Below are 8,728 nucleotides of genomic sequence, written 5' to 3'. Positions count from 1 at the left end.
TCCAAGATCTATATATATTTTGTCATCATATTTTTATTTTCTTAAGATAATTCTAATCACCAACATTTAAAATTTTATAATGGATTATACTTATAAGACTCTTTATATTTTGTTATTTATATTTTTTCACCATTATAATATAGTGGTTCTCTAGATGTAAATTTTTTTTCTTTACCTTTTCTACAATTTTTTTTCAATTTCTTATATTTTCATCTTAAATACTTCATACATCTACTCTGTTTATTTTTCTTTTTACTATTTCCTTAGTTTATATATAATAGATCATGTATGTCATATACTTATAAAAAATATTTTGTATTTAAAACCTCAAGATGTATTTTTTATTGGAATTAAATATATTTTTTATTCCCATCTTTTTTAAAATATTTCTAAGAATTGATTGAAGAAGGGCAAGCGATTGATTTGCAATGAGAAACAACGGGGCTGTTAGCTGTTCTTGTAGTAAAGTTCTAATGAATTTGCTATATTCATAGTTTTATATCTTTTTTTGTGAACATTAGATCATATATGGTCTAAAATTTCAATAATAAATGTTAGAGAACCAATATGTTTAGTAGAATAATAAAAATGAGCAGTTAATTAATATTAACTGAAATAGCATATATAGTTGGCATATGCGTTCAAGTGTGTGCACACACCCATTCACATGTATACACATCCACGCATGTAGACCCACAATACACATGCACAGACATATATACACGCACGCATATGTATAGACACACGCATATACATACAGTCATTTAATTATGTTCATTATTTTAGATAATTATTTACATATTTAATAAAAAAATAATTTTTTTTTTAAAGAGATTCATTTATCTTACCTAATACATATATGAAATCCAACTTTGCTAATCACCATTTTATTCGAACAATTATTATAATATTTAATTTTTGAGCAACTAGCTAATACAACATTATAACAACACTACAAGATTTTTATTTATTTGTGGAGGTTTTTTCTTCTATTTGTGGAGGTTTATAACCCCCACCAAATGGTTTATGGAGGTTTCCAAAACCCCCAAAATTTGAGGTGCCACGAGGTCTTTTGTGGGGGTTTTCAAAAACCTCCACAATCTATTCAGTGGAGGTTTTGTGTATGTTTAGTGGGGGTTTTATATTGTACTTTTGTGGCAGTTTTAAATCACTTTTGTGACGTTTTAAAACCCCCACAAATTAATTTTTTTATTTAACAAATATTAACTATTTTGTGGGATTTTCAAACCTACACAAATCCTGTAATTATTTATTTATTTTAAATTTCAAATCATTCATTAATCTCATCTCATTTACATATTCTCAAATTAAAAACTAAATCTTTTATAACAATTCCTCAATAATATAAGACATAACTTTATATATAAAAGAATTCTCAATGTCAATAGTTCCAAACATAATTCCATATGGTATTGTTCTACATAACTATTACTGTTTTTAAACTGTTTTTCTTTAAAAAGTAAAATAAAATAACAGGAGGTCAATACCCATATAGATGCATAAAATAGAAACGATCAATTTCTGGAATATAATTAAATTAAACATAAGAATCAAGGCGAAAGTAATAGAAGGCAGGTAAGAGCAAGTAAAGACATTTTCTTTGAAGCCTTGCCTATCACTAATGACATCTTCCTCACGAAAATTGCAAATAATTTCATTCCATAATTGGGCAAATTTGGTAGCTTCAGTTCTTCTGCTAGCAGAAATCTATACAAGCATGAAAATTGAAGTGAAGAGAATAACGAGATTTATTTTTAATGTACTAAGCAATGAAAATGTAGAAAGAAGAAAATATTATTTATCACAAATTCTGTTCAGCAATAGCAAGCTAAAGAAAGGATAAAATTGATAGCGGCCTCTCCTAGATTTTGGTCCATAACTAAAAATTAAGGTCCAAGTTTCTATGATATGTGACAGTTCCAAACTAATAACCTATAGAAAGGTTAGAAGGAAAACACTAAATAAATAAATAATCACTATTTAGTGTGATATATGAACTTGACAATTACCTCTTGGGAAGTTAACTTGTCGAGATACAAGATAATGGATCTCAGGGAGTTTCCATGGGCAGCGATCATAACATTCTTTCCGGATAAAAGTTGAAGTTCAATCTGCAACACAATATCAATGGCACAATCTCTTGTTAATGTCAAATGATCACTTCAACCACAGCAGAAATTCAACCATACAATGTATCAAAACAAATACTTCTTGTCTAAAACATATATTGTTGAAGTTACTCAGTATAGCACATATAACATCAATTATATGCCGGTATATGCATAATGAGCAATAACCATAGCATTACATGTCAATTTATCAATTACCTAACTTTCTGGGTTAGTTTCAATTTAGCAGTGATTTAGGAGCATGCCATTGCGATGCTTCCTAGTTCCTAATATGCCCTAAGCTTTCTAATAATAAGATACCACTAATGTAAAGGTTGAAGTCTTGCAAAAAAAGAAATTCTTGGTTTCATACTTCCATACCTAGGATAGATGTATTCAATTATGTATTCTATCCTTACTGATAACATTCAAAGCAGGTGCCTTCAAAATTGGAAATAGAATGAGAGAAGCATAATAGATACTATAAAAATTCATCATGGTAAATTAGTAGCCTTCCCTATATAGTTGTTATCATGATTTGCTTTTCTTGGTAATAAGTTAGAACATTTTTCAGGAAATCCAAATACCTTTACAAAATGCACATGGTGATTTGAACAGAGATTACCTCTTGGCTATGGATTGAAACATGGAATTTTAATTGCGCTCGCTGAAACAGTGCATCGTTGTGTTGATTGAGAATATAATGCTTAACCAAAAAATGCATTCATCAACCTGCATGAACATTAAGACAACTTATAGATCTAGGACCAACACAACTCATGAACCAGCTAGTTAAAATTCAAAGCAAAAAACTACCTCCTCTGAGATGAACTTAGATCATCTCCAGCAACAATTTTCTCACCTACATTATATTATATTATCAGCGCCAAATATCAGAAAATATAATTTTTGCATCAAAAAGGGAGAAAAAGAACAGTCCTTTGGAAATTCATGGCTTTCAGTTTCATAGTGCATTAATCGGTAAGTTTTCAAAATGAATCCAACAAATGAATAATCTAGGGAAAATACCAATAGTGATGACACTGCACTGCATGAGTGAATGCATGCAGAGACTCCAAAGCATGAAACTACTCATATTCTTAAATACTCAGTAATGAATCTAATATAAATTTCACAACTAAAAATGAAGAAAAACCAAATTATTTAGCACAATGAAAAAAGAAAAGGCACCAGCTTGAGCAAGATGAGAAATAGCACTCAGAGCAACCATTCCACTGGTGAAGCATAGGGCTCTATCCGCCTTATCAAGTTTCGCCAACAAACTGAGAACACAGCATGCAAGGTAAAACATGGTGATAAATGAAAACATTAATGCCACAATATTGGCAGTTGCAATAGTAAACAAACACAACTAACAGGACACAGTGAACCTTTCTGAAGCATCTCGAGTGGGATTTCCACTTCTGGTATAATCATAGGGACCATTTTCTATTGCATTAGGCTGCATGAATAGGAGTACTGGTCAATAAACATAATGAGATCAAGAGAAAACTACTCCCTCCATTCCAATTAGCACTCTTACTTTTCCGGTACATCGGAAAATCAATGTATCTAGACACATTTATGTCCAAATACATTGGAAAGGTTCATGTCTCAAATCTGCATAAATTAATTATTATTATGGTAATTAAATCAGAAAAAAGAAAAGTGTTCATATAAGAATAATTTATTTGGCTAAAATATTCTGTCTCCCACACGACATGACTCTAACATATATTAATCAAATCTAGACAAATAACAATAAAGAAGAAAGAAAGTAGTCATAGATTTTAGCAGCTTTTGAAGTGTTTAATTACTATGTTGACTAAGAAAAAGAGGGAACAAATGATTAGCAGAATGAAGTGATTTAAAGGATCTGACGAAGTTTACAAGTGTCCAATTGCCATATTCTCAAGTAGAAAGACTGTACATACCATTTGCCATCAAACTTCTTAAAGTCTCCATCAACCATGGAAAAGCGAAGTTTTTGATCCCATGTCTGAAGCATTATAGAAAACATACAGTATTAATCATATATCAGAAAGTTCAGTATTGACAACTAATTTATCAAATCAAATGTGATTTATGTCCACTGCAAATGAAAACTATATACGGTTCTTGTGACATGGATCATAGTGAAAATTATTTAACTCCACTCCAACCCAAGAACTCAATACAATGTATTTGGATACAATAATTGAATAGTGACAAGGAGAGTACTTACTATAGTATATGATGTGAGCTGAATTGAATCAAATAACCAATTAAAAACAAGAATTGGTAACAGATTCTTACTGAACAGATAAATTCTTGAAGATCTAAGACAACACATGCTTCAATTGTTTGCAGTCCTTCAACAATTCCATCAAAACATAGTTACAATTATATCAAATCACCTAAGAACAATAGAGCAACCAGAATAAACACATAATCCTAAGCACTAAATCTAAATCAGTAATGCCAAAATGGTTTCTTCTTAATCATCTTTCTGTTATCTTCAAATTAGAATCAACCTTTATAAAGGGATCTCATATGGAGTCCCATTTCCACAAGTTCAATCTCAACCAGTTTCAATTGAAATATTGAATCATTCTTACAAACAAATTCATTTCCTTTTTCGTGTGCACCAGTCTCTATACAAATGATTGCTATATCAGAATTCAAATGTTTCTCACTTTTTCTAAAGAATCTCTTTCTTTGTGAAGTTTCTCATCTGCAACAGAACAAAAACAATCAAAGATGATATGACTACAGCTTCTATCAAAGCTTTTTATTTCTTTTTATACAAAGAAAAACACTTAAACCTGCACACAACTAGGATCAAATCAAACAATTAAAGTGTATTTTAACCTGCCGACTCTTCTTCACCTTCTGCGCCCTCTGAGGAACTATTTTATGTTCCACCATCGCCAACACCGTCGCACTACCACCGTCGCGATCTCTCTTCATATCAAATTCTTACCATGCTATATAGGCATCAAATGTAGAGAGAAACAAAAGAATAACTAAATTGAGTTAAATAAATAACAATGAAAAAGAAAAATGAACAAATAAAAATTGACCTTAGGTGAGTGCGGAGAAAATCAAACGTGGTTATGGATAAGCTTGATGGTGGCGCCGGTGGTGGCTACGAACTCACTCTTCTCTGGTCTCAAAAGTTATTGCATGTAGATGAAGGAGACAACACATTGATGTAGAAGCTTGATGCCGACAACGACGAAGACATGAATGGCAGCAGCGACGAGCTTACTCTCCCTCTGATATCAGACGCTACGGCGAGCTTGATGGTGATAATGGCGAGAGATGAATGCAGTGGCGGCGAGTAGACCTAGGGTTTCATGTATCACACTCTTCATTTTTTGGACAAATTTTTGTTTGAAATGAAATTTGTTTGGGTCAGAGCAGGAGATTAAAAACCGGCTATTTGTTTGGACAATTGGGCTTATAAATTTAAATTTATATTAATCAATGGGGGTTTCATATTTTGCCAAAAATAAAATATGTTAGGGAGGTTTTTTAAAACTTCCACAAAAAAACTCCCATAAACAAAGAGAAATCTTGTAGTGCAATAACTTTTGCAATATTTGCTGCGTCACGCACAGCATTGTTTTCTTTGCTTAATGGTGAACTACCATTGAACCCTTGCTCACAAGAGTAGGCCTCATCAGTAAAAGCAGCCTTAATTCCGCTAATGGCTTGTGGCACATCACCCTTCAAGATTCCGTTGTTGTAATGGTCAATACATGAATCCAATGCACCCAATCTACCAATAGTACCTTGTCGGAGTTGATGCATCTTGTTCAATGTAATAATTGATCTTTGATTTTATGAAATCAACTATGTTTAGTGCTATCACTCTTAGATCAGCATTTGTGCTACTTGGGTATGAATTAAGGATTTGGACACACAGGTCTAGGTATGGTGTTCGGTTGCATGCGACATGAATTAGCCTCTCATCATTTGAGTGGAAAACCCTACTTTGACCAATTGGCATCATTGAAATTATGGATAGAACAAGAACTGTGAAGATTAGAGATAGGTGATTCAAATTTTTTGTCATCTTTGTTAAGGATAGCAAAATACTCGAAAATATTATTGATGAGAGGATGGATGGAATGTAAAATGATCAAGTGAGTTTTTCTACATTAGGGTTAGTAAAAGAATGAGGCTATATATTTTCGAGGCCTACTACACATACAAGTCTTTTTGACTTACAAGTCTTACAAGTTGGTACAAGCCCAACAAAAAACACGCATTACACTCCCACATTTAAGAGTAGATAAATGCACGTTATTCAACCACTTTCTGTTTCCAAAGCGTGCTACTCACCATGCATTATAAACGACTCTTCTTCTTTTTCTTCCATGAAAACGAGTTTCTTGCCAAATTTGAAGATAATGGAACTTCAGAATACGCCCAAACGATTACAAAAACGATTACAGAAATACACCCAAACGGTTACAGGAATCACTACAGCAAATACAGAGGATAGCGGCCGTTGATTGGTGGCTGTTTATCAAACTGCCACAAAATTGGTTAGATAGGCGTGGTTATAGTAGCGGTTTGCGCTTCAGCTACAAAAGAAACCAAGATAGCGGCGATTATCTTCCCAACTACCGAAAATCAAATAAAAAAGAGAGCCAAAAACCCTCAGTGCCTCGTCACTCACTTGACCAAGTTCAGAGCTCTCTGAGACTCCCCCTTCTCCAACCCTAGCTTCTCCTCGACCACCAACGCAGCGCCATCATCGATCATCACCCCAGCGTCTCCGTCAGAACCACAGAACCACCACCGTCATGTTCTTCTTCTTCTTTCCTTCTTTCTTCTTCTTCTTCCACCTTTGCCGAACAACTCCCGCAAAAATCATTTCTCTCTTTCTCTTCCCCTGTCTCTTGCCTTCTTTGTCTCGCCGTTGGCTACCATCCTGCGCCGTCGCGACCATCTTCTTCTCCTCCTTACAACCTCGCATTGTGGCTCTGTAACTCGCCCCTGCCTCCCTCATTTCCAGCCGCAGAATCAAAACAGGGCCACTCCAGTTCCAGCGTGTTCAGACGCAGCAGCGGCTGGTCACTGCCACTGCATCCCTCTCTCCTATGCTCTTGCTCTATTCTTCGACTCAGGTTCTCAGATTTCTTCTATGTTTTAGTTAATTTAGGATTAGTTATATGTTGATTCTAGTGTTAATTTAATTTGGTTAAGATTATTTGCCGTTGTTAGTTGAGTTTAGGTTAGAATTAGGATTTTCTGATTAGAATTAGTGTTAATTTATACATAGTTAAACATGCTGTTAAAAGCTTCTTGAGTTTGAATTTCAATTTGTTTGGATCGATTGACTGATACTTTATTGAGTCACTGTGAAATGCTGCTGATTTTTCATGTCATTGGTGCTGAATTTTGAATTGGTGTTGCAAAGAATAATTTTTAGTGCTATTTTGTGTTGTTTATGCTTTTGCATGCCAAATGTTTGACAATATGCCAAGTGTTTGCAGTTTACAGAAGTGAAACCAAAATCCAAATTATCTTCATTTGAAAGTAAGTCTTAGAATCTAAATCATCTCAGAAGGTATATTTTCCCCCTTTTGGTTCATTATGATCTACTTCTTATGTGATCATCATAAATTATATTAAGTACAAAATTTCTTAATTGTGTAGTATGTTCTGCTTTAATTGGCCTTATGCTCCAATGGCATGATCTTCTACCATACTTAATCCTGCAAAAGCATTTTATTTTTATTTATTTTTTTCTAATTGATGGATACCCACATCCTCTAGGAAGAACTGTCTAGATAGTACGTTTTCAGTGCCAACTATGCCTCTTTTCATTATTAAAGTTAGCTACATGAATGTGTTTTGAAAGTGATTAGAATTAGAAAGTAAATTAGATGTGTTCATTTTCTAAAGCCACCCTCTGGAGCATATATTTTTTTTATTTCAAGTGATTCATATTTTAATGTTTTAGAAAGACAATGTATGTCTCTGCATATAATTCGCTGATGATTTCTATCCGGAATCAAACTTCTTAAGTCAAAAGAATTAAATGTATAATGAATTAAAAGTTTTTAATGTATTGAAATTTTAAGAGTTTGTTCTCTATGAAGAGAACTTTATTTTTAGTATTTTAAATTACTCTTAAGGAACTTTGTTTACATTTTCTTTTTCTTCTTTTAATAGCTTTACTGAAACAAGAATGAATAGTTATCAAATATCAATCTTGCTGTGCGTGTCCTCTTATATCAATTTTGATTCTTTGTAGTTTTGGTTTTGTTTTGCTATGTTTTATTATTTCACATACTAAAGACCTCATCGGCCATCACTAATCACAATAACAGCCTTGGATAAATGAGGGACCCTCTATATCATAATCTTTAGAGTCTTTGGATGCTTATTTACTATTTTGCTTGCATTGCTTCGCTACCAACACAAAAGAATACCACAAATGGGAATGCAACAAACACAACCTAAGTTAATGCATACCACTGTCTTAGACACGCTCATAAATTGTGTAAAGATGCTAACAAAGAACACATCGATTTAGAACAGCAGCTCAACCATAGAAAACGTTAATTCCAATCTTGTAAGAGAAACCATGGTTTGGAATT

The sequence above is a fragment of the Arachis duranensis genome, chromosome 4, assembly GCF_000817695.3.
Source record: "Arachis duranensis cultivar V14167 chromosome 4, aradu.V14167.gnm2.J7QH, whole genome shotgun sequence".
Classification (NCBI taxonomy): Eukaryota; Viridiplantae; Streptophyta; class Magnoliopsida; order Fabales; family Fabaceae; genus Arachis; species Arachis duranensis.
The sequence above is the reverse complement of the archived record's forward strand: the minus strand, read 5'-3'. Positions refer to the sequence as shown.